Below are 26,880 nucleotides of genomic sequence, written 5' to 3' on the forward strand. Positions count from 1 at the left end.
TTTCAATTTATTCTATAAGGTTAGCATAACCATAACAACAAGACTAGAAAAAGATAAAATAAAAGGAATAATAATAAATTCAGATGCAGAAATAACAAGTAAAACGTTAGAAAATCAAATATTCAGTCAATTAAAAATTAATATGCAGGGAGACATAAAATGGTGAAATTGATTCCCAATGTAGTTCACTGTATTAATAGATAAAAGCAGAAATCAAAATTATTTCAATAGATGCAAAAAGCTAGTCTGAAAAACATAGTAACTACAGACAGAAGGAAACTTGGTGAAGAAGTCACCAGCAAGCACCATGCTTGCAGGGAGGGAGACAAGCCGCTCTCCACTGGGGGAGCAAGTCACCACTGCTGGTCAGCATTTCATGGTGGGTCCAGCCAGCACAGCAACGTAAGGAAAGCAAACTAAATCTATAGAGGGAAGGGACAAGTATCAGTGTTTCAGATGACATGGTGGTTACTTGAGAAATTATGAGACTCAAAGAAACTGAAAAAGAGTCACACAAAAAAAGCACACAGGGCCTGGGACTGTGGCTCAGTAGCAGAGCGCTTGCCCAGCACATGTAAAGCACTGGGTTCGATCCTCAGCCCCACATAAAAAAATAAATTAAATAAAGGCATTATGTTCATCTACAACTAAAACAAATTTTAAGAAAGCACACAGTAGTATAAGCAGTTACAAGTAAAACACCAAATATTGATAACACTGGTAATAATAGTAAGAGAATTTAATGGAAACAAGGATTCTTTTCAAACTCAAAAAACTTAATACCCCAAAACCAAATAAGAAATCAACAAATGTGCAAATAATCTAAACTGATGTTTCTCAAGAGAAGAAATACAAACAGCCAACAAATACATCAAGAAATATTCAACATTTTTATCCATCAGGGAATGTAAATCAAAACTACACTGAGATACATAGCATCCTTCCACTTAGAACAGCTATCATGAAGAATGCATATTTTAATAAATGCTGTCACAGGTGTTGGGAAGGGAACTCATACACTGTTGGTGGGACTGTAAATTAGCACAAGCACTGTGGAGATCAATATGGAGGGTCCTCAAAGGGCCAGGCATGGAACACTATATGACCCAGGTGTACCACTCCTTGGTACTTATCCAACAGAACTAAAATCAGCATACTATAGTGACACATGCATACCCGTGTTTATAGCAGCACAATTCACAAAAGCCAAGTTATGGAGCCAGTTGAGATGCCCACCAACAAATGAATGAATTAAGAAAATGTGGTATATATACACAATAAAGTTTTACTTAGCTATAAAGAATGAAATTATGGCATTTGCTGGTAAGTGGATGGAACTTGCCGCAGTCTGGCTGGGCAAACAACCGGGAGGTGACAAGCAACTTGTGAAGATTGAACAGCGGGAGCCGCTTTATTACAGGACAGCAGAGGTATATATACTTAACTAATTACACACAGCTTAACTTAATTAACATCATCTAGATACAGCAGTCAGTCATTAAGGAAGCCTCATCATCTTAAAGACTCGCTGGCGTTACTTCACAAACCACTCTTCCTGGCAAAGTGCCAGGTGCCATCTTGACTTGATTGTGGCCCTCAACAGAACTGAAGAACATCATGCTAACTGAAATAAGCCAGACTCAGAAAGTCAAGGGTCAAATGTTTTTTTCTCATACATGGAAGCTAGAGAGAGAGAGAGGAAAAGGGATTTCATGAAAACAGAAGGAAGAACAACAGAGTAGAGGAAAGAAATCGAGAAGGAGGGAGGAGAAGAAGGCATGGAGAAGTACTCAAGAACGAGATCTACCAAATTATGCTTCGTCAAGTATGAATATACCACAATGAATCCAGTATGTGTATGTGTGTGTGTGTGTGTGTGTGTGTGTGTGTGTAATGTGCTGATTAAAATAAAGATAATAAAATGCATATTGGTAGAGCAAGCAGATCAGGAGGAGGGACAGGAGAGGAAAATGGAAAATTCTAGAGAATGAGACTGGATGAAATTATATACTATGTCTATACACATATGGCATAATTAATCTCCTTATTAAGTATAATTATAATGCATCAATAAAAAATTTTAAATGCAAAAACAAAATAAAGAGCCAATAAAATGTTTAGGAGTAAGCATGCCAATAAATGTGTTGTTTTTCCTATAAAGAACTCTTTAACACTCCAAAACATGAATACATGAATAAGTGCAAACTTGTTCTGAGGAAAACTGATTATTATGAAAATACCAATTCTTTCCAAATTGATCCATAAACTCAATGTAATTTATTTATTTTATTATTATTTTATAGTATTGAGGATCAAACCCAGAGGCGCTCAAACACTAAGCCACACCCCAAGCCCTTTTTTATTTTTTATTTTAGAGACAGGATCTCAGTGAGTCACTTAGGATCTCACTAGGTCTCTGAGGCTGGCTTTGAACTTGCAATCCTCCTGCCTCAGCCTCCTGAGCTGCAGATGTGCACCACCGCACCCAGCTAACTCAATGTAATTTAAATACCAACTGAATTTTATTGGTATCTTTATAAGTTGATTCAAAGTTTATTTGGAATAATAGAGTGTGGGGGAAGAGCCAGGTGCATTTTTAAAAAGAAGAATGACTGCCGGGCGCCTTGGCACACGCCTATAATCGCAGCACCTCCGGAGACTGAGACAGGAGGATCACAAGTTCAAAACTAGCCTCAGCAACAACAAGGCACTCAGCAACTCAGAGACCTTGTCTTTAAATAAAATACAAGGGCTGGGGATGTGGCTCAAGCGGTAGTGCGCTGGCCTGGGATGCGTGCGACCTGGGTTCGATCCTCAGCACCACATACAAACAAAGATGTTGTGTCTGCCGAAGACTAAAAAATAAAATAAAATAAATTAAAAAAATAAATAAATAAATAAAAAATAAAATAAAATACAAAATAGGGCTGGGGATGAGGCTCAGTGGTCAAGTGCCTGGAGTTCAATCCCTAGTACAAAAAAAAAAAAAAAATTTACAGAGGGTGAACTGGTCCTCTGTATTGGAATGAAAAACAAAACAAAACAAAAAACAGGGCTGGGGATGTGGCTCGGGCGGTAGCACGCTCGCCTGGCATGCGTGCGGACCAGGTTTGATCCTCAGCACCACATACCAACAAAGATGTTGTGTCTGCCGAAAACTAAAAAATAAATATTAAAAAATTCTCTCTCTCGGGGCTGGGGATGTGGCTCAAGCGGTAGCGCGCTCGCCTGGCATGCGTGCGGCCCGGGTTCGATCCTCAGCACCACATACCAACAAAGATGTTGTGTCCGCCGAGAACTAAAAAAAAATAAACATTAAAAATTCTCTCTCTCTCTCTCTCTCTCTCTCTCTCCTCTCTCACTCTCTCTAAAAAAAAAAAAAAAAAAAATTCTCTCTCTCTTAAAAAAAAAAAAAAAACAACAGAAAACAAAACCCAAAACCAAATTCTAGAAACAAGTCAGTTCATAGTGGGATTTCTCTTTAAAAAGATTCTCCCTGTTTTTTTTAATTTTTTTTTTAGTTGCAGCTGGACACAATACATTTATTTAACTTATTTATTGTTTTATGTGGTGCTGAGGATAGAATCCAGGGCCCCAAACGTGCTAGGTGAATGCTCTACCACTGAGCCACTACCCGAGCCCCAGGGTGTGGGGACAGATGCATGGAGTACTGCATACCTGGCAACAAGGGCAGGTCACTCCCCTCGCAGGTGGCCAGGAGGCACTTGAGCAGCAAGCCACCACTGACCCCACAGGCACAGCCCTGGCGTGAGGCCTGGGTTGCAGTCCCTGTGCTACTCCAGGCCTGCTCCTCCACTGGTCGCTGCATGGGCGGCTTCCTGTAGCCTGCTTAGCTCCTGCCTGAGTGTGCATACATGGTAACTGTGCAGGAAAATCAGACCTGGTCCTGCTTGGCCTCCGGAGGTCTGGAATAGCGACTCAGCAGCCACACTCTCCTCTACCCTGTTCCGTGGACCTCTTCGCTGGACGAGATAGAGCCCACGCACCAGGGAACTTCTCTTTTGATGGAAATTAAATTTTAAATTGTGGGAAGATGGGGTGGTTTTTCTTGGGATCCCTTCCACCTTATCGGATGTCCATTCTATTTGGTTCTCTGAGATGACCTTCCTTAAATATACAGTTAGAAAAAATGAGAAATCACTTTAGTTAAATATCAAAACATTAAACATTAAATCAAACATCAAAAACAAAACTACAGAATTTCCAAAAGAAACGGGGGTGGGGGGGATATTTTGTGATTTCAGTGTGGGAGGACTTCCCCGGGCCACACCCCAGAGAAGCGGGAAGGAGACCCGGGGGAGTCAGCTTTCGGTGGCTGTGACAGACACCTGGGGACTCAGCCTACCGAGAAGGGGCCTATTTTGGCTTATGGTTTCAGAGGGTCCAGGCCAGTGTCTAGGATCAGTCGTTCCCAGGCCTGCGACAGCGCGCTGTGGGCCATGTGGCGGAGGAAAGCTGCAAACCTCGGGGCAGCCAACTAAAAAGAGAGAGTGAGCCCACTTTTTATGACCGAGCCCCTCCCCTGGAAACCATCAAGTCACCAATCCACAAATGGACCAAGACGTTGATGAGGTACAGCCCTCATATCCGGCACCTCCTAAAGGCCCACCTCTGGACACGGCCACACAGGGGACGATGCCTTCAACAATCAGCTCTGGCAGAAAGTGAGTGAGGTCCTGCCTCTAAATGAAATACAAAAACGGCTGTGGATGTGGCTCATGGTTAAGCCCTGGGTTCAATCCCCAGCACCAAACCAAAACCACACCACCACCAAAACAAAAGGAAAAACAAGACCGAAACCAGAAGCTTTGTGGGACACTTCAGACCCAAACCTTAAAAAAACAGGCTTCTGTCCACCAGGAGGTATCAGAAACAAAATCAAAGGATGACATGCGAGCAGAGCATATAATGATGAAACTAATAACAAGAGCCAAGGTTAACATGGGGTTATTACTGGCTGGACCAGGAATCGTGCTGCACATTTTACATGAATTATCTAATCAGTATTGACAGGTGTGTTATAATGATTCCACTTTACAAATGGGGAAACAGAGGCTTAGAAAGGTCACATATATCCTAAAAGGGCTAGTATCTGTCCTGAGTCTCTGTTGTTTGGGGTTTTTTAGCCCCTTTCCCTGGCCCTGTGGACCAGTCAGCTAACAGTAGTGCTTTTTGGTGTTGAAGCTAGAGGTTATTCTCTGGGTTGAGAATAACCTAAGGTATGAGTCTGAGGTTTCTTGTGGCCACCAATGTTTATGGCCACTTATTGAAAGCTGAACTGCATCAGGACTGCACCAATCCATCAGAGGTAAGCGGAAGACAGAGCAAGGGGAAAATGTTTTTTTAAAATATATATATTTAGGGCTGGGGATATTTATTGTTTAATTTTTTGAGTTCTTTGTATACTCTGGATATTAGGGCTCTATCTGAAGTGTGAGGAGTAAAAATTTGTTCCCATGATGTAGGCTCCCTATTTACCTCTCTTAATGTTTCTCTTGCTGAGAAAAAACTTTTTAGTTTAAGGAAGTCCCATTTGTTGATTCTTGTTATTAACTCTTGTGCTATGGGTGTCCTATTAAGGAATTTGGAGCCCGACCCCACAATATGTAGATCGGAGCCAACTTTTTCTTCTATCAGACGCAGAGTCTCTGATTTGATATCAAGCTCCTTGCTGGGGATATTTAGGGCTCAAGCAGTAGTGCACTCACCTGGCATGCATGCGGCCCGGGTTCGATCCTCAGCACCACATACAAACAAAGATGTTGTGTCCACGAAAACTAAAAAATAAATATTAAAAAATTCTCTCTCTCTCTCTCAAAAAATAAATAAATAAAAATAAAAAATATATTTATTTTAGTTGTAAATGGACCTTTATTTTATTTATATGCGGTACTGAGACTCGAACCCAGGGCCTCACACATGCTAGGAAAGTGCTCTACCACTGAGCCACAACCCCAGCCCCAAGGGGAAAATGTTTTGAAGTTAATGTTTTGAGTCTCCAGATCCAGTTGCACCTAAATTTAGATCTACGCCAGGGCTTCCAAACATGAGTTAACGAGTTCCCATTTTTTCTTAAGCTAATGTGAACGGGTTATCTGACTCTTAGGACCACAATGTCCTGAATAGACTGATACAATACTCTTAATATGTAAGGCTCCACCTTCAAATTAATGAGAAGAAACACAAATCAATATAGTACAATGGACAAAACCTGTGATTAGAAACCCAAGGAAGAAATACAAATGCAGGATGGTTCTGGAGCTCTGATCCAGGGGCTCCAAGCTCTCTGCAGTGGAGGCCCGGTGCTGTTTTTATCTGTGCCTCCTGAGGTCTCTCTACTGCTAAGATAGTTAGGGTCTAGAAAATATCTGGGGGCACGGGTGGCTTTTCTTACGACAGCTTCTACCTTATTACACGGACATCTTGTCTGGCTCTCTGAAATAACCTTCCTTAAATATATAGTTGGGGAAAAGGAGAAGTCATTAATAGTGTATTGTTCCTGAAATATCAAGGACCTGGCAAAGGGCTCCCCTGTTGCTTGGCTTCTGCGCACGCTGCCCAGGTGTGGTCCTGGGTGTGCTACAGCAGGGGACAGGTCATTAGCTGGCTCTTCTGTCTTTACGGCCCTCCCACGTGGCCTGCCACAGAACCTGTAATGAAGCTACCGGCTTCTCCAGGCACGGTTTTCCTTCCTTAATGCATGACTTCTTTGGAACAGAATCAATCAAAGTTCTACTTTATTCCATCTTTACAAATTGGCTGTGGGATGGTGCTTCCTCGGTGTTGAAGACAAGTCCCTGATGATGTAGAGCCGAGGAAGTGTGGCAGCCCTGCGCCTCTGGCAAGTCAGCGTGAGTGCAAGAACCCACCTGTGCTCAGCACTGTGGAGGACTCAAGATGAAGAAGGAAGATTATCATTGTTCCCCAGAGTTTTCAGTTTAGTTTGGGAGGCACGGTGGGGAGGGAAGCAATGGCAGCCAGAGCTGCACCACCGAGGGACTGGGTTGAAGAGTGGATAGCACAGAGCTTATTTTGGAAGTGATCAGAGCACAGCATATTTGGATACTTGTTCCTTTGAGACAGGAAGGGAGAAATTTAAGGTCAGTGGAGATACACAGTCAGCCCTCCATATCCTGGGATTCCATGTCTCTGAGTTCAATCAACTGCAGATCAAAAATATTCAGAAAAAAATTGTGTCTTACTGAACAGGTCTGAATTTTTCATTGTCATTGTTGCCTAAACACTACAGTATGACATTATTCACATAGCATTTACTTTGTATTGAATATTATAATTAATCAAAAAGTATTCAGATGTGCCTGGAGCCTGGCATGGTGGCCACACCAGGGATCCCATCAACTGGGGAAGCTGAGTCAGGAGGGTCTCCATTTGCAAGCCAGCCTGGGCAACTTAGGGACACCCTGTCTCTAAAAATAAAAAAAATAGCCGGGTGTGGTGGCGAATGCCTATGATCCCAGCAACTTGGGAGGCTGAGGCAGGAAGATTTGAGTTCAAAGCAGCCTTAGCAACTTAGCAAGGCAACAAGCAACTCAGTGAGACCCTGTCTCTAAATAAAATATAAAATAAAGCTGAGGATGTGGCTCCATGGTAAAGCAACCCTGGGTTTAATCTCTAGTACCTAATTAATTAATTAAAAAGTAAACCAGGTGCAGTGGCACACGCCTGTAATCCCAGTGTTTTGGAAGGCTGAGGCAGGAGGATCACAAGTTCAAATCAGCCTCAACAAAAGCAAGGTGCTAAGCAACTCAGTGAGACCCTGTTTCTAAATAAAATACAAAAATGGGCTGTGGACATGGATCAGTGGGTAAATGCCCCTGAATTCAATCCTTAGTACCCCCCCCAAAAAAAAAAAAGTACCTAGGAGGATATGCAGCATAGGTTATATGCAAACACTACACTATTCTATACCAGGGACTTGAGCATCTTCAGATTTTGGTACAAATCTCCATGCAGATACCAAAGGACCAACTCTGTATGTTTGTAGGACACTGATGCTGACCTGTATATATTGTAGATTCACATTATCTTTTGAAGCACGTGATGAGATGGATGGAGTAATAATCCATTAGCAAGAAATACCTGCAATGTGTAGTTCTGCTAAAAACGAATCAGGGCTCTGTGGAAAACTTTTATTCCAAGCCTGAGTTAAAAAAGTCACACCGAGCAACGGGGAAACAGAAAACATACAGGACAAGTTAGAGCAGGCTACTACTGATTAAACTTGGGATATTTTCAGCATTAGAAAAGCAATACTGCAATAGATAGAAACACATCAAACAGAAAAAAATCTATGAGCTCATAATGGTACTACAAAAGTTGTTTTCAATGTTACAGTTAAAGGTGCTTGGGAACCAACACATATTCTGATACGAATAGAGGGAAAGAATCGAGTGTTTATTTGCTTTCCAACGTGAGGGGGATAATGATTCATGGGATAACCACAGCTAACATGTGCCAAAGGAAGGAAAACTGTTGAATATCACCTTGTAGTAACACCTAACAAAATAATCATTCTAGTCAATAATTATCAATATCTGCTGAAAGCATTAGGTAAAACGTTAATGCGTCCTTGTCATAGATGGATCAAGCTGATATATTGAGGGTCACAACCTAGATCACTCTAGAACATGTTGCCAAGAGAAGGCTGTGACCTAAAAATGCCCACACACCACAGTGGGAAAGAAATCCATCTTTTTTTTTTTTTTTTAAAGAGAGAGTGAGAGAGGAGAGAGAGAGAGAGAGAGAGAGAGAGAGAGAGAGAATTTTTAATATTTATTTTTTAGTTTTTGGTGGACACAACATCTTTGTTTGTATGTGGTGCTGAGGATCGAACCTGGGCCGCACGCATGCCAGGTGAGCGCGCTACCGCTTGAGCCACATCCCCAGCTCCAAGAAATCCATCTTAACAGAACATAAAGCATTCAAGAGAATGATTAAAAAATGATGACTGAATTCCAAGAGAACATAGAAAAACAACTGGATGAATTAAGGAAATCAGGACAGAATATGAGCGACAAATTTGATAAGAAGACAGAGATATTGAAAAAATAACTACACAGAAATCTTGGAAAAGAGACAATAAGTCAAAACAGTCAGTTGAAAGTCTCTAAAACAGACTAATCATGCTGAAAACAGAACTTCAGAGATGGCTGGTCTTGAACATTCTAATAGTATCATAGACAGGAAAATAAGGAACCATGATCAGAATATACAAAAACTCTGGGTCAAAATCAAGAGATCAAATTCAAGAATCACTAGAATTGAGGAGGGTTGTGAGATGTAGGCTAATAGACTGGATAACCTCTTAGGGGAAATAATAGAAAAATTCCCAAACTTTGACAATGAGATGGACATTCAGATACAGGAAGCATTCAGAACCCCAAGTAGACATGATCAAAAATAATTTCTCTGTAACACATTATAATTAAAATGCTTAATATACAGAACAAAGATAAAAGCTTCAAGAGAAAAACCTCTGATCACATGTAAAGGCAAGCCAATCAGAATTACTTCTGATTTCACAGTACAAATTCTAAAATCCTTAAAGACTTGGAATGATGTTTTTCAAGTCCTGAAAGAAGATAACTGTCAACCAAGATTGCTGTGTCTGCAAAGCTATCCTTCAAAATCGAAGGATGAAAATTGATAGGCTATGCAAATGGAGCCCCCAAACAAGCAGGAGCAGCTTCTCTCTCTCTCTCTCTCTCTCTCTCTCTCTCTCTCTCTCTCTCTCTCTCTCTCTCTCAGCAGTTACTCTTACAGCTGACAAAAACCTCAAATCAAAATTAATCAGAAGAGACAAAGAAGTTTATTTCACACTGGTAAAGGGAAACAATCCAACAAGAAGATACAACAATAATAAATATTTATGCTCCAAATGTGGGTGTAACTAATTACATAAAACAGACACTGTTCAAATCAAAGCCTCAGATAGACCCCAGTACAATAATACTGATTTAAACACACCTCTCTCACTGTTGGACAGGTCATCAAGACAAAAACTTGGTAAAGACTCTTTGGGCCTGAAAAATATTATATATCAAATAGACTTAATAGATATGTATAGAATATTTTGTCTAACCACAGCTGAATACACTTCCTTCTTAGAAACTCATAGAATGTTCTCCAAAATAGACTATATTTGCCTGTCATGGTGGCATATGCCTGTAATCCCAGTGTCTTGGGGAGGGTGAGGCAGGAGGATTGCAATTTTAAGACCAGTCTTGGCAACTTGGCAAGGCTCTAGGCAACTAAAAACCTGTCTCAAAATAAAAAATAAAAAGGGCTGGGGATGTAGCTCAATGGCAATGTCCCTTGGTTCAATCCCTAGTACCAAAAGAAGAACAGAACAAAAAACCCAAACTGACCATATTTTGGGACACATGGCTACTCTTAGTAAATATTTTTAAAAATGGTATAATTCCTTGCATCTTATCTGATCATAATGGAATGAAATTAGAAATCAACATCAAAACCCTACAGAAACTATATAAACACATGGAGATTGAAGAATACACTTTTCAAGAAAAAAAATATTTTTTAGTTGTTGATGGACCTTTATTTTATTTATTTTTATGTGGTGCTAAGGATGGAACCCAGGGCCTCACACATGCTAGGCAGGTGCTCTACCACTGAGCTATATAGTCTCAGCCCTCAAGAAAATTTTTAATTGTAGATAGACACGATATCTTTATTTATTTTATGTGTTGCTCAGGATTGAACTTAGTGCCTCACATGTGTGAGGCAAGTGCTCTACCACTGAGCTACAGCCCCAGCCCAAATAATACACTTTTTGGATGATGAATGAGTGATGGAAGAAATCAAGGGAGAAATTAAAAAATTCTTAGGCTCAAATGACTATAGTGCTACAAATACTAGAACCTATGGGAATACTATGAAGGCTGTTCTAAGTTGAAAGATTATGGCTATGAATGCCTACATAAGAAAACCAGAAAGATATCAAATAAACAACATAATGATGCATTTCAAGGCCCTCAGAAAAAATAAACCAATTCTAAAACCAGTAGAAGGAAGGAAATAATTAAATACTTATTAAATGCAAAAGATACTTAATAAAATATTAGTAGATTGAGCTCAACAACATACAAAGAAGAATGCACATCACAATCAAGTTGGTTTTATCCTAGAGATTCGAGGATGGTTCAGCATATGCAAATCAATAAATGTAATTCATCACATAATTAGAATTAAGGACAAAAATCACATTGTATCTCAATAGATGCAGAGAAAATCTTTGACAAAATTCAGCACCCATTACACTTTAAAAATCATATTTAAAAAAGAAACTAGGGATAAAAGAAACCTACCTCAACATCATATAGGCTATTTATGAAAAACCCAAAGTCAGCTTCATTGAATGGGGAAAAACTGAAAGCATTTCCTTTAAAATCTGGGATCAGACAAGGATGACCACTCTCACTATTCTTACTTAATATAGTGCTAGAAATTCTTGAGAGCAATTAGGTAAGAGAAGGAAATAAAAGGAACAGAAATAGGAAAGGAAGAACTCAAGTCATTACTGTTTGCAGATGATATAATCCTATATTTAGAAGACCCAAAAAACTTCACCAAAATATTGCTAGAGCTAATAAACAGATTCAGCAAAGTAGCAGGTTACAAAGTCAACATACGAAAATCAATAGCTTTCCTATATACCAGCAAAGGATCTGCTGAGAAAGAAATCAGGCAAACAATCCCATTCATAATAGCCTCAAAAACAAAAAAAACAAACAACAACAACAACAATAAAAACCCTAGAAATAAATCTATTCGAGGAGGTTAAAGACCTCTGCAATACAAACTATAGAACACTAAAAGGAAATTGAAGAGACAAGATGATGGAAAGACCTCCTATGCTCATGCATAGGCAGAATTAGCATTGATAAAGTAACCATACTACCAAAAGCAATAGAAAGATTCAAGGAATCCCCGTCAAAATACCAATGACATTCTTCACAAAACTAGGAAAAAAGTCCTAAAAATACCATTTGGAAAAATAAAAGACTCAGAATAGTCAAAACAATATTTTTTTAAATATTTATTTTTTAGTTGTAGTTGGACACAATACCTTTATTTATTGATTTTTATGTGGTGCTGAGGATTGAACCCAGGGCCTCACAACATACTAGGCGAGCGCTCTACCACTGAGCCACAACCCCAGCCCCTGTCAAAGCAATTTTAAGTCAAAAAAAAAAAAAAAAAAAAAAAACAAAACATGGCTAGAGACATCAGAATACCTGATTTCAAATTATATTACGTCAAAACAGACACATAACAATAATACAGAAGACACAGATAAAAACCCACACATCTTTTCCTTGACAAAAGTGCCAAAAACATAAACTGGTGAAAAAAAACCAGGCATTTTTACAAAGTTGCTGGGGAAAACTGATCCATAGTAGAAGAATGAGACTAGACCCTTATCTCTGACTCTGCACAGAAATCAACTCAAAATGGACCAAAGACCCAGGAATTAGACTATAAACTATGCAACTTCTAAGAGAAAACATAGGGTCAACACTCCACATATATATACAGGCAACAACTTTCTCAACATAACCTCTAAAGCTCAGGAAATGATGCTGAGAGTTAACAGGATAGCATCAAATTAAAAAGCTTCTGCACAGCAAAGAAAACAAATAAGTATGTGAGAACCCACAGAAGTTACTCTTCTGACAGAGGTTTGATGTGTAGAATATATAAAGAACTGAAAAAAAATATTTTTTGATAGCAGCAATTGAACCCAGGGATGCTTAATCACTAAGCCACATCCCCAGCTATTTTTATATTTTATGTGGGGCAGGGGTCTCTCTACGTTACTGAGGCTGGTTTTGAACTTGCGATCCTTCTGCCTCAGCCTCCCAAGTCTCTGGGATTACAGGTACACATTAACATCCCAGCAGAACTAAAAAAAAAAGTAACACCGAAAACCCCTGATAAATAATCCAATTAATAAATGGGCAAACAAATTAAACAGTACTTCAAAAAAGAAGAAATACAAATGGCTAACAAATATATAAAAAAATGTTCAACATCCCTAGCAATAGGGAAAATGCAAATCAAAACCACACTGAGATTTCATCCTGCACCAGTCAGAATGGCAGTCATTAAGAATAAAAACAGGGATGAAGTTGTGGCTCAGTGGTAGAAAGCTTGCCTAGCACACGTGAGGCACAAGGTTCAATCCTCAGCACTACACAAAAATAAATAAATAAGTAAATAAATAAAATAAAGGTATCAGGTCCATCTACAACTAAAAAATATTTAAAAAAACAGAAAATAAACAATAATAAGTGCTGGAGAAGACAGAATGTGGAGAAAAAGGAACACTTCTACACTTTTGGTGAGGTTTTAAGTTAGTATAACCACTATAGAAATCAGTATGGAGGTCTCTCAACAAACTAAGCACGGAACTATCACATGACCCAGCTATAATCCCTTATAATTTAATCTGAAGAACTAAAGTCATTTTCCTACAGTGATACATGCATACCCGTGTTTATAGCAGCTCAGTTCACACTAGCCAAACTATGGAACTAGCTTGGGCGTCCATCAATGAGTTAAGGGATAAAGAAAATATGATACATATACACAATGGAGTTTATTCAGCCATAAAGAAAAATAAAATTATGCCATTTGCCAGAAAATGGATGGAACTTAAGACCATCATGTTAAGTGAAATAAGTCAAAGTGAGAAGGCTAAGGGTCGTATGTTTTCTCTCAGATGTGGAAGCTAGAGAGAGAAAGGAAAAGGAAGGTGGGGTGACTGCATGAGAAGCTAAGGGAGAGCAGTAAAGGACGGGGCCAGGGAGAGGAGAGGAGGGGGAGGAGGACGGGCTGGGAAGGTAGGCTGGCCACATTACATTGTTATATTGTGTGCATGTATTAATGTGTTGCATCAAATACCACTATTATGTACAACTCTAAGGAACCAGAGAAAAAGAAAAAAATAAACGACAGGAACTGTGCACTTCATTATCCTTCCATAGTACTCCCCTTTACCTAGGGGTTTTGCCTCCTTTTTTTTTTTTTAAAGAGAGAGTGAGAGAGGAGAGAGAGAGAGAGAGAGAGAGAGAGAGAGAGAGAGAGAGAATTTTTTAATATTTATTTTTTAGTTCTCGGCGGACACAACATCTTTGTTTGTATGTGGTGCTGAGGATCGAACCCGGGCCGCACGCATGCCAGGCAAGCGCGCTACCGCTTGAGCCACATCCCCAGCCCCGGTTTTGCCTCCTTTGATCTTATTTCTATGTGGTCCCTAGGTCATTGAGGGCGCTGCTCTTGAAAGGTATTCAGTAATTCTCATGTGAGGCTAGTTAGCTCTTTTTATTTTTAAAAATACCTTTATTTTATTTATTTTTATGCTGTGCTGAGGATCGAACCCAGTGCCTCACACATGTGAGTCGGGCACTCTACCACTGAGCCACAACCCCAGGCCCCCTGGTTAGTTCTGTTATATAAAGAGCCAGCCTGCCCTGCCCCCACTCTGGCTTCCTGTCTGGCCATGAGATCTCTCCCTTTGTCTGTACTTCCACCTTGATGCCATCTGCCATGAGCTGACGCCAGGGGATTCTTGCCAGAGCTGGTGCTGTGCTGTGTGGACTTTCAGCCTCCAAAACTGTGAGCTAAACAACCTGTTTACTTTATAAGTTACCCATCTGGCCTCAAGTATTTTATTATAATAACAAAAACAGGCTAAAACATTACCAGTTAGAAGAGAATGTGAGTAGAGAAAACTGTGAGGACATAATCTACCAAGTTTAGAACTAAAATTCAGTGGATCAAATGACTACCTTGTCATCTAGTTACAGCTAAAACCAGTGAAACCTAGGGGCTGGGGATCTGGCTCAGGGTTAGAGTGCTCACCTAGAACATGTGAAACGCTGGGTTTGATCCTCAGCACTTCATAAAAGTAAGTAAAATAAAGGTATTGTGTCCAACTACAACTAAAAAATACATTTAAAAAACCAGTAAAACCTTGATTAGATCTAGATTCAAACAAACAGAATGATATTGAGGCACTGTGGAAATGTGCACATGTGATATTAAGGAATTATTGCTTATTTTGTTGAGTGAAGTAAAGGTGGTGTGTGTGTGTGTGTGTGTGTGTGTGTGTGTGTGTGTTTTCTTCAAGGGATTGGACTCAGTGGTGCTTAACCATTGGGCCACATCCCTATCCCTTTTTAATTTTTAGTTTGAGACAAGGTTTCACAAAGTTGTTGAGGGCCTCACTAAATTGCTGAGGATAGCTTTGAATTTGTGATCCTCCTGCCTTAGCCTCCCAAACTGCTGGGATTATAGGTGTATGCCACCATGCCCAGCTGTTGTGTTTTATATATATATATATATTTTTTTTTAAATATTTGATTATATTAGAATTACACATGAAAGCATTTATACATGAAATGCTATATCTTGGATTTTACTTTAAAAGGCTCCATAAAAAGGAACAAGAATGTGGAAAAAAACTTAAGTAAATAAATAATAAAATAAAATGAACTATTCAAAATGAGAAAAGTGAAGATGGGAGGAGCAAGTCAATAAGGATAGAGAATTAGGTGATGGAGTATAGGGGCCCCGATGCTCTTCTACTACTGCTGTGAATTTTTTTTTTTTTTTTTTTTTTTTTTTTTTTTTTTGTAGTGCTGGGGATTGAACCCAGGGCCTTGTGCATGCGAGGCAAGCACTCTACCAGCTGAGCTATATCCCAGCCTTTCTTCTATGAATTTTTGAGGATTTCCATAATACAACTTTTTTATCTTTTCAATCTCGCCTCCTTTTTTTTTTTTTCTGCCCATGAAGTATTCCCCACTATAGAGGAGTTAGGTAACTTCACTTTATCACAAAGTACCTTTGAAAACAAAGTAAACCAGATCTCTCTGCAATTTTCCAAAAAAAAAAAAAAAAAAAAGTTGTCTATCCCAACTCATACCACACATGAGGAGGAATCTGCTAGGTCAAGAGTCTGTGGCAAGCACAGTGGCACAAGCTTGAAATCCCAGCAACTAGGGAGGCTGAGAGACGAGGATCACAAATTTAAGGTCAGCCTGTGCAAAAGTTTCAAGACCCTCGCTAAAAAAAAAAAAAAAAAAAAAAAAAAAAAAAAAAAAGTCTGCGGATCCTGGGCCACCGGGGGTTAACATCCTGTCCCTGGCAGCTGGGTGTCCCCACAGTTGCCAGCAATTAGGCTAGCTGGCAGTCCCCTTAGGAAACTCCTGCTGCCTGATGAGGACTAATTGCCAGCCAGCATCTAAGTCCCCAGCTGATAGAAATGGAAATCCTCTAGGGACAGGCCCGCGGGCAGACTGCCTTCTGGTGAGGGTGCAGAGAAGGGGAGAAGGGGCCGCGGGCGTCGCCGGCCCCAGCACAGGGTGGCTGCTCCGAAAGGCTTTCAAGGTTGCCTTGGACACCCACAGAGACTATTCTTCCCCCTTATTAACCTCAAGAAGCCCGTTTCTGCCCCAAACGGCTTTATGGCAGTGGTTTCTCAGAGATGCAGAGGGCTGGGAGCTGGGAGCTGGGACAGGCTTCCTGCAGCCGCGGGCCTCAGCCAGCTCTGCAGTAGGTGGGCACTGGTGCTGGGCAGCGGGATGCGGGGCTCACTGGCAGCTGAAAACACTTAGTCCCTGTCCGTAATCTGTGACCAATCACCGCAAAGGAGGGTTTTCATAGTAATTATCTCATCAACTATAGGCTAGTTTCTGAGAATACAGGGTGAGAGTAAGGTGGTTCTTACCCTCAGAGAATCCTACTCTATGCAAGCTCAAAAACAGAAAAGAATTACAGAGTGACTATTTAAAATGCTTATGAGAATAAAATAATGAGGATTTCTAACTCCCACCAAATTTTCTAATTCCATTGAAGTTTTTGTTAAAACTATCCCCCTATCCACCCACCCCACATTTTTGAGTTAAAAAAAATTATTTTTGGTACTAGGAATTGAACTCAGAGGCACTTAACTACTGAGCCACATCCCCAGCCCTTTTCAATTTTTCCTTTTTTGGGACAGGATTTCACTAAGTTACATAGGGCTTCACTAAGTTGCTGAGGCTGGCTTTGAACTTTTTATATATATATATATATATATATATATATATATATATATATATATATATATATATATTTATTTATGTATCTTTAGTTTTAGGTGGATACATTAGTTTGTTTTTATGTGGTGCTGAGGATGGAACCCAGTGCCTCATGCATGCTAGGCAAGCACTCTACCACTAAGCCACCACCCCAGCCCCTGGCTTTGAACTTTTAATCCTCCTTCCTCAGCCTCCTGAGTCACTGGAATTACAGGTAAGCACCCCTGAGCCCAGCAACACTTTTGAGTTTTAACCTACTTAGAAAGCCAAGTCTGTTGTACCAATGTGAGGATTGCATTATTTGAGAAAACGAACCTGTGAGCCTACTTTAAATTCATTCCACAAGCCAGACACAAGCCACCTAAAAAATTCTTTACCAATGTTCAGGAGTGAAAATGGACTATATAGATCTCTATATAAAGATTTTATAAATTCAAACTGTGAATTTGTTTCTCCAGAAATAACACACTTGTTTTAAGAGTCTATGAAAACTAGCTGAAAACCATGTACTCCAAATCAGGTGCGTTATAAATGACCCATCATTCAAGAAAGTCTGGCATTAGTAACTCATTTAAGTTGCTGTGTGTATAAGAGTAATTGAAAAACTGCATTTCTATTAAAATGTTCTGATTCATATTTCCCCAAACTAATACTATGCTGCTGTTCAGTTTAGACTTACTGTAATTTCAAATGCCAACTGCCACATTACAGAGGAACCCTAAAAAATCTCTGGAGGGCTTTCTTGTAGAAGATGTGCTGCAGAAGTGGCACAGAAGACCTGGAGTTGGCTAGGCCGTATGCCTCTAAGGTTACTGGCTACCACAGTACTTTTTTTTTTTTTTTTTTTTTTTTTTTGTGGTGCTGGGGGTTGAACCCAGGGCCTTGTGCATGTGAGGAAGCACTCTACCAACCGAGCTACATCCCCAGCCCAGCACTTTTTTTTTAAATATACATAATTTCATTACAATTCTTTTTTTAAAAAATCACAAAATGCAACATTCTAAAAACCCCTAAATTTACTATGATACTAATTCCTACCAGTTTGCTATGCTATCATACACAAGAAATTAAAGAAAGTATCAGAAATTTAAGAACATTCAATATCATAAGCTTTAAAATCTAACTGTATGTAGTAGCCCTTCAAAAAGCTACAATCTGCATTTTCAAAATTTCTTTTAGTTTTTGATTAACCTTTATTTCATTAACCTTTATTTATATGCAGTGCTGTGCATCAAACCCAGTGCCTCACACACACCAGGCAAGTGTGCTACCACTGAGCCACAACCCCACCCCCTACAATCTGCATTTTTTAAAAAAAGTATTTTCTCTACAAAGAACCTTATCAGCAATACAAAAATCTGTACACTTTTTCTACTGTGGCTAATGTTGAGCTGCACTTGGATTCACATTCTTAGCACAACAGTTGCCTGCCCACGCACACACGCACACACATGTCATCACAGGCCAGCCATTTACTCCTCCTCCTCCTCCCTCCTTTTGGAGCCTGCTACCCTACCAGGGCCCTTCCTCCTGCTTCACTGCGCCCTTAGCGGGGTATGCGCAATACGCTTTTCACACCGCTCCTTTAGCTTATCCGCTCTCTGTTCACATGCCTGTGTATCCCTGGCTGAGTGCTCAGACCACATTTCACCCAGTTTGTTTGCAGTATCCCCGGTGGACAAGCCTGGGTGTTCATTGGTCTTTGGGCGATGCTCACAGCAAAATTGAAAGAAGGCAGATGGTGGTCTCTTAGGAGCATTGGGATTTTTCTTCCTTTTCTTATCACCTTTGAGGGGAACCTAATTTTTCATCTCCCTGTAACATTGAGCTTTGTTACTTTTTTCCCCATGTCTTCAAACTTCGATTCTCCTTGGCAGACATGGTCTTCCATCTCTCCAAGCATTTCTTGGAGAGTTCAGTGAAGTTGACGGTAGAGTCTGGTTGTTTCTTCTTGTGCTCTTCCTGTCAGGTACAAAGGCATTTTGCCCTTTGGGGCTTAGTGGGCTCTCCCTTACCCATGGTGGCAGTCACCGGTCCCTTGGTGTGAACTTTTCCTCAGAGTCCCCCAGTGTGGCCAGATCCAGAGAGCTTCCTTCCTTCCCCTGGTGTGAACTGGTTTATGGGGGAGGCAGTCCTCCCCAGAGCACTTTTTGTTTAGAAGATTCCTGGGAGTCAATTCCATTCTCCCCTGTTGGCACACTGGACTGAGTCCCACTGAAGGTGACAGATGAATTTCGGGACTGAGCTCAGGAAGCCACCAAGAGAACAGAATTCATCAGTGACTTTCAAATTTGCTTTATTTTAGGTAGTATTTTTTTTCCAGAGTTTTCATAAAATAGTCCAATGATAAAGGAAATTGGTTTTTACAAACTACAAGGAAGACAAACCTCACTGTTTTTTGTTCAAAACTCATAATTTGGCTATTGATTCAAAGGAAGACATGTATTACTTTTTATTTCTTTGGCCAATAAGTTAGGAAGAAGGGAAAAGAAGTGATTTGCTTAAAGTCACATATAAATCAATTCATTAATAGCAGAGCTGGTCCTAGAACCTGATTCTCTCAATTTCAAATTCAATGCTCATTCTTTTTTTTTCTTTTCTTTCTTCTTTTTTTTTTGGAGTGGGTGGGTGGGTGGGGTAGAACCCTGGGGCACTCAACCACTGAGCCACATCCCCAGCCCTATTTTGTATTTTATTTAGAGACGGGGTCTCACTGAGTTGCTTTGTGCCTAGAAGTTGCTGAGGCTGGCTTTGAACTTGCGATCCTCCTGCCTCAGCCTCCCGAGCTGCTGGGATTACAGGTGTGTGCCACTGCGCCTGACTCCCCAGCCTTTTTTTTTTTTTTTTGCATGTTGTCTTTTATTTAAACAAAACTCATATAATTTTACCCAGCCCTTTTTTATGTTTTATTTTGAGACAGGATCTTGCTTAATTGCTTAGGGTCTTGTTAAGTTGCTGGGGTTGGCTTTGAATGTACAATTCTCCTGCCTCCTGAGTTGCTGTGATTACAGGTGTGTACCTATGCCCAACTTATTCTTTACATACTTTCATTTTTCTCCTCAGTCAGATGCTTTTGATATCTTCCCTCTAATTTTTCTTCTCATTTGTTTCTAACTATGAAAATTTCCTGTAATCTATTAACCAAATTTTAAGAACTAGAAGTCTGGGTGTGAAGAGGCTTTGACAAAGATATCAGGTATGAGAGATTTTGCTACCTCAACACTGAAGGGCACATTTCCTATTTAATAACTTGAGTCCATTCTAGCAACTAGAATACCACTCAAACTCAGTATATGTGATTATATGCTTAACTTTCATGCAGTTAACAGGGAAGAACTCTAATAAAACGCAAACCCAGAACCAGGGTGGTGGTGCCCCTATGTTGAGAGCCACAGACAAGTCAAGATGGCGCCTGGCACTTTGCCAAGAGGAGTGATTTGAGAAGTTACACCATCTCCAGCCATTAAGATGATAGAGATTCCTTAATGACTGACTGCTGTGTCTAGATTATGTCAATTAAGTTAAGCTGTGTATAATCATTAAGATGATGAGGATTCCTTATTGGTTGACTGCTGTATCTAGTTTATGTTAATTAAGATAAGCTGTGTGTAATTAGTTAAGTATATATACCTCTCCTGTCCCGTAATAAAGCGGCTCCCGCTGTATCAATCTTCACAAGTTGCTTGTGCCCCCCCCCCCTTAGTTTGTCCAGCCAGACTGCGGCACCCCTAGACTTTCACATACTATTTTTACTGAGGCTCTGTAAGAAGTGCTGTGTTTCAGGAGCGCTGGCAGTCTAGGTCACGGTGAAATAGAGGGCTCTGAGGTGACGGTGGCTCTTCTTTGCTCTGCTTGATTTGTCTGTCCTAATCTGAACTCTTGTCATTCTAAGGAGTGTAAAATCTTCCTTAAAACCATGGTTTATTGATGGCAAGATGGCGCAGCCCCGTAATCCCAGCAGTTCCGGAGGGAAGGAGGAGACAGGAAGATCTAGAGTTCAAAGCCAGCCTCAGCAAGGGGGAGGAGCTAAGCAAGGTGAGAAGCTACGCAACTTGTGAGACCCTGTGGCTAATAAAATACAAAATTGCGCTGGGGATGTGGCTCAGGGGTTGAGTGCCCCTGAGTTCAATCCTATAGTTTAGTTTTACAGTGAGGAGGATTCTAGATTTCAAAACTTTCAACCCCATTGAAATGATAGTAACAGTCCCAAGAGTTAATGAAAGACTAAGGACTAAAAGAAACTGGCTGCAATGGCCAAGCAGAGAAGCTGGGGGAAGTCCTGAGTCTCCTGGAGGAGCACCAAGAGGACTTGGTCTCCCCAAAGGCAACTTCAAGATTGAAAATCCACAAGTTTGCACAATGCACTCACTTTTCACATTTGAACAAAGCTGAATGCTTTTTAAAAAGTAGGTAATGTCTTTCCATTCTTTATAGAGATAAGATGCACACAAAATTTTTTAAAATTTTTGAGTACTAGGTATTGAACCCAAGAGTGCTCTACCATTGAGCCACAACCCAGCCCTTTTTATTTTATATTTTGAGACAGGGTCTCACTAAGTTGCCCAGGGCTTTGCTAAGATGCTGAGGCTGGCCTTCAATTTGCCATCCTCCTGTCTCAGCCCATGGCCCCCCAGCCACTGGGATTACAGGCATGTACCACCACACCCAGCTAGGATTCAACTTTTTTTTTATTAGTTGTTCAAAACATTACAAAGCTCTTGACATATCAACTTTTTTTAATATTTATTTTTTAATTATAGTTGGACACAATACCTTTATTTATTTATTTATATGTGGTGCGCGGATCAAACCCAGGGCCTTGCATGTGCTAGGCAAGTGCTGTACCACTGAGCCCTAGCCCCAGTCCAATTTCACCCTTTTAAAGTATATGACGCACAGTGTGGGGGTATTCACAGTTGTGCAACCACCACTGCAATTAATTTTACATTTTCATGACCCCCAGAAGAAACTTCATGCCTACTAGCAATCACATCCCTTTTCCTCCCAAGCCTCAATCCCTAGTCGTCTCTGATCTGCTTTCTATTGGTGGACTCCTCCATTCTGAACATTTCATGCAACGGGTATCATACAACGTGTAGCTTCTCATGGCCTGATTCTGTTACTCAGCATGATGTTTTCCAGGTTCATACAGGTGTTGTGCTTATAAATATTCCATCCCTTCCATTGTCAAATGACGTTGTGCGGAGCTACCCCTCCTACCTATTCATCAGGGAAGGACATTTGAATTGTTCACACTGCCATGAACACAGCGTCCAGGCTTTTGTGTGGACATTTTTCTTTCCCTTGGATAGACCATGGGAGTGGAATTGCTGGGTCACATGATGACTCCATGTTCAACCTTTGAAGAACTGCCAGACTTTTCCAAAACAGCTGTACTATTTTATATTGCCACCAGAAATGTATAAATATTCCAACTTCTCCATATCTTCTATCCATTTATTATGATGTGAAGTGGCATCTCATGATTTTTACCTGCATTTCTTTGATAGCTAATGATGTGTGTATCCTCCTCCACCCCATTGGTAATTGAACCCAGGGTGCTCTACCACTGTGCTACATCCCCAGTCGCTTTTATTTTAAGACAGGGTCTTCCTAAGTTGCCCAGACTGGCCTTGAACTTCAATCTTCCTGCCTCAGCCTCCTAGTACGATTATAGGAGTGTACCATCATGCCTAGCTTTGTATATCTTTTTTTTTTTTTTTTTTTTTTTTTTTTTTTTTTTTTTTTTTTGCGAAATATCCAAATATTTTTGCTGTGCTGGGTCCCTGAAATTTCCATATGAATTTCAGGGTCAGCTTGCCAATTTATGCAACAATGGCAAATGAAATTTTGATAGGAACTGGGTTTTTTTTTTTTTTTTGTACTGGGGTTTAAACTCAGGGGTACTCAACCACTGAGCCACATCCCCAGCCCTATTTATAGACAGGGTCTCACTGAGTTGCTTAGTGCCTTGCAGTTGCTGAGGCTAACTTTGAACTCACAATTCTCCTATCTCAGCCTCCCGAGCTGCTGGGATTACAGGCGTGAGCCACTGTGCCCAGCCAGGAAATGTTTTTGATCTTTAAATAAACTTAGAGAATATTGTTATCCTAGTAACATTAAGTCTCCTGGTCCATGAACACAGGATACTTTCTTTTCATTTAAATTTTCTTCGATTTCTGTCAAATATGTTTTGTAGGAGAAACACTTTAAGACAGTGGGATAAGCAACAATTTTTTGAACAAGAGCCCCAAAGTATAGGCAACAAAAACAAAACTACTCAGATAGGAACATTATCAATAATAAGCTTTTACACAGCAAAGCAAACAGAGCTAAAAGGCAATATACAAAATGGGAGAACGTTTATAAATGACTCATCTGACAAAGGATTAATACTCAGAATAAATAAGGAGCTCAAACAATTAAAAAGTCTGATTAAAAAATGAGTAAATGATCTGAAAATAGATGCTTCTCAGAAAAAAAGACAAAATGGCCAAAAAGTGTACAAAATAATGCTCACCACCACTAATTATCAGGGAAATAAAATAAAAATTACATGATATCATCCCATCCCAGTCAGAAAGTCTATTATCAAAATAAATAAATAAATAAATAAAATGAAATTAAAAAACCAAAATAGCAGTTGCTGGTGAGAGTGTGAGTGTGTGGAAAGGGAACTCCTATACAATGTGTGGGGAAGTGTGGGGGTTTTTTTGTTTGTTTGTTTTTTGGTGCTGGGGATTGAAGCCAGGAGTGCTTTACCACTGAGCTACATCTCCAGTTCTTTTCATTTTCTGTCTTCTGTCTTGAGAAGTCTCACTATGTGGCCAAGGTTGGCTCTGAACTTTTGCTTTTCTTGCCTCGGCCTCCAGGTTTTGGGGTCATGGTGGGCAGCCTCACACCTGCGTTTTCCATAGTGTTACAGACGGCACTGTTTTCTTGATCTCATTTGTACTGGAGGGGAAAGAAATACGACTGATCTTTGTGAGTCCTCTTGTATCCCATGATGTAGTCAGGGCAGTTTTTCTAGTTTTTACTGGACTCTCCAGGGTTTCCCGCACAGGCTCATGCCGTCTGTGAACAGAAATACTGTAAGATTCTTCCTTCCCAATGTGGATATCTTTTATTTCACATTCTTGCTCGGTTGCCCTGGCTAGAACCTCCAAAAAACACTAAGAAGAACCATGGGAGATTGACTGTCAGGCCTTGTTCTGCGCTCAGGCGCAAGCACTTGGTCTCTCACTACCAGTGTGGGGTCAGCTCAGGCCTTATCTGGATGCTCCGTAAGGTGAAGAAGCCCCTTGGACTCCAGTCTGTCGAAGGTTTTTATCATGAAATGATGTTGCATTTTTTCAAACAGTTTTTCCTTTTCCATTGAGATGATCACATGGTTTTTGTCTTTATCCTATTTAAATAACGTGTTGCAGTTTTTAAAAAATGTTAAACTAGGGCTGGGGAGCATTCGCCTAGTGTATAAGGCCCTGGGTTCAATTCCCACTTCTGGAGGGAAAAAAAGTCACATTAAAAGTGACGCTAACCCTGTCTCCCAGGGACGAGCCCACTTCCTCTGGTGCTGCTGGTGGGTTTGCTGCTTTTCCTGAGGATCTGTCTGTCTGTTAGAGGTGGTCTGCAGTCTCCCTCCTCCCTGGTGCCTGCTGTTGGTACCAGGCACACTGGCCTGGATGGGACCAATGTTCCCTCAACGTGGGGGGTCTGGGTCATCTCTGCCTTTGCCTTCTTCCCCTCTCCTCCTGACCCTCCCGGTGGTGCCTCACGTTCGTCTTTCTTTATCTCCCCCCTTCAGATTGCATTCTCTCTGTAGATCTATCTTTACTTTTGCTGATCATCATCTTCTGCTGCTTGAAACCTGCTGGGCCCCTCTGATGAATTCTACATTTCAGCTCTCCTGGTTTTCCATCCCTGCACTTCACTCAGCCACGTCTTATAGTTTCTCTACTGATATTCCCATTTGATAAGACAGTGGCTCCTATCTTCCTTAACTCTTTAAGCATTATTTTTAGTTCTGTGTATAATAGCTGCTTTGTCTTGCTCTTCTTTATGTGTGTGGGTCAGACTTTTCTGTTCTTTTGCATAACTAGTCATTTTTTGGTTGGAATTTGGAAGTTTTAGATAATATATTGTAGTCAACTCTGGACACCAAATCTTCTTGCCCAGGCCTTAAGCTTTCTGTCGACACCTTACTTTTTAGTGACCGCACTATTTTACTAACACCTGTTTTCTCAGGTGTCCACCTCAGAAGTTGCTCATCAGAGGGGGTGCAGCCTTAGCATACACAGTCATCCAGTTTTTATGTTGTTGTTTGTTTGTTGATACTGGGGAATGAACCCAGGGATGCCTTACCATTGAGGTATATCCCTTGCCCTTTTTATTTTGAGAAGGGGCTCACTAAGCTGCTTAGGCTCTCACTAAATTGTTGAGGCTGGCCTTGAACTAGTGATCTCCTGCCTCAGCCTCCTAAGTTGCTGGGATTACAGATGTGAGCCACCGTGCTCAACCATTATGGGGTTTTGATCTTTGTTAAGCCGTCTGCTGCTTTGGTATCACCCCCAGCTGTTTGCTGTCTCTGAATGCTGGGAGATTGTTCCACTGCTTTCAACAATGTCCCAGGGAATTAATTTCTGCACAGTCTGATCTGATTGCTCCCTATAGGAGTAGTTTTTGAGGCCAGTTTTGAGTTTTGTTCTGACTCCATAGGGATCTTCTTAGCTGTCTCCTCTGGTAGACTTCTAACTGGCTTATAATATACTATGTTGTTCTAGCAAATCTACCGACTTCTTTCTCTGTGAACTATCAAAATCTCCTTTATTTTGGGAAGTGTCCTCAGCCTTAAACTTCCTCACATTCTGTTCCAAATAATGTCAGATTCCCTGAGCAGAGCTCCGGAGCTCTCTTCTGACAGCTTACCTCTGCCACTTCTCCAGAACTTCTCTCAGAGCTTCTCGGAGTGACACAGGCAGATGACTGGGAGGGACAGTAGTATCCTTGGCTTGCTCTTCCTGGCATGGAACCTGCCAGGACTGGGAGCTGCAGTGCAGGCTGCTGGATAGTGTCTCAGCTCTTGTGCTTGGGGCAAGGCTCCGCCCTAGGAGTGGGTGCTGGGTGGAGAAGGAATCCCCAGCCTCTCAAATACTTTTGCTAGGAGTCAAGCTTCTCCATGTACTTGGGAGAAGATGAGAAATGCTGGTCGAACGTCTATCCCAAAACCACACTGTAGCCACAGCCGGGAGCTGGGAAGAGGGAGCCTGTGATCAGGTGTCCAGGTGGAACTGCATCACACTGAACAAAGACTGTGCCTCAAGTACCCGAGACTTTCCCTGTCCTCTTAGCAACTGGTAAATCACCCACAGACCTAAAAATAATACTGACTCAGTGCTTCTTCAGCACATGTTTTAGTCGTCTTTGTGTCACTGTGACCAAAAGATCTGACAAGAGTCACGTGGAGGAGGAAAAGTTTATTTTGCTCATGGTTGGACTACTCCATAGCACTGAGCAAGGGGGCTACAGGGGTTGGGGGGGGGGGACACAGGGAGGACGCACTCTTCCAGGACACTCTCCCAAAGACCCATCTCCCACAGTCATGCCCCCCCACCCCCCGTCTATAGTTACCACCCAGTCAGGCCATTCAACTAGGATAGACTGATTAGGATGCAGCTCTCACAATCATTTTACCTCTAAATATTCCTAAAGGGAGCTTTGGGAGGACGCTGAG

At 40.9% G+C, this 26,880-nt stretch overlaps 1 protein-coding gene and 1 pseudogene across 2 annotated transcripts in view; both read right to left on the reverse strand.

The window, feature by feature from the left end:
* XRCC2 (X-ray repair cross complementing 2) overlaps window positions 1-26,880 on the reverse strand; it is a 106,562-nt gene that overhangs the window by 35,938 nt on the left and 43,744 nt on the right. The gene's annotated exons all lie outside the window — the stretch shown is intronic.
* Window positions 18,623-26,750, reverse strand: LOC308645329 (high mobility group protein B2-like; annotated as a pseudogene). Its single transcript has 2 exons — window positions 26,709-26,750; window positions 18,623-19,112 (listed from the first exon to the last, which is right to left on the reverse strand). The product of its transcript is annotated as a high mobility group protein B2-like (transcript).

The sequence above is a fragment of the Spermophilus citellus genome (assembly GCF_964194105.1).
Source record: "Spermophilus citellus genome assembly, chromosome: 3".
NCBI classification, from domain to species: Eukaryota; Metazoa; Chordata; class Mammalia; order Rodentia; family Sciuridae; genus Spermophilus; species Spermophilus citellus.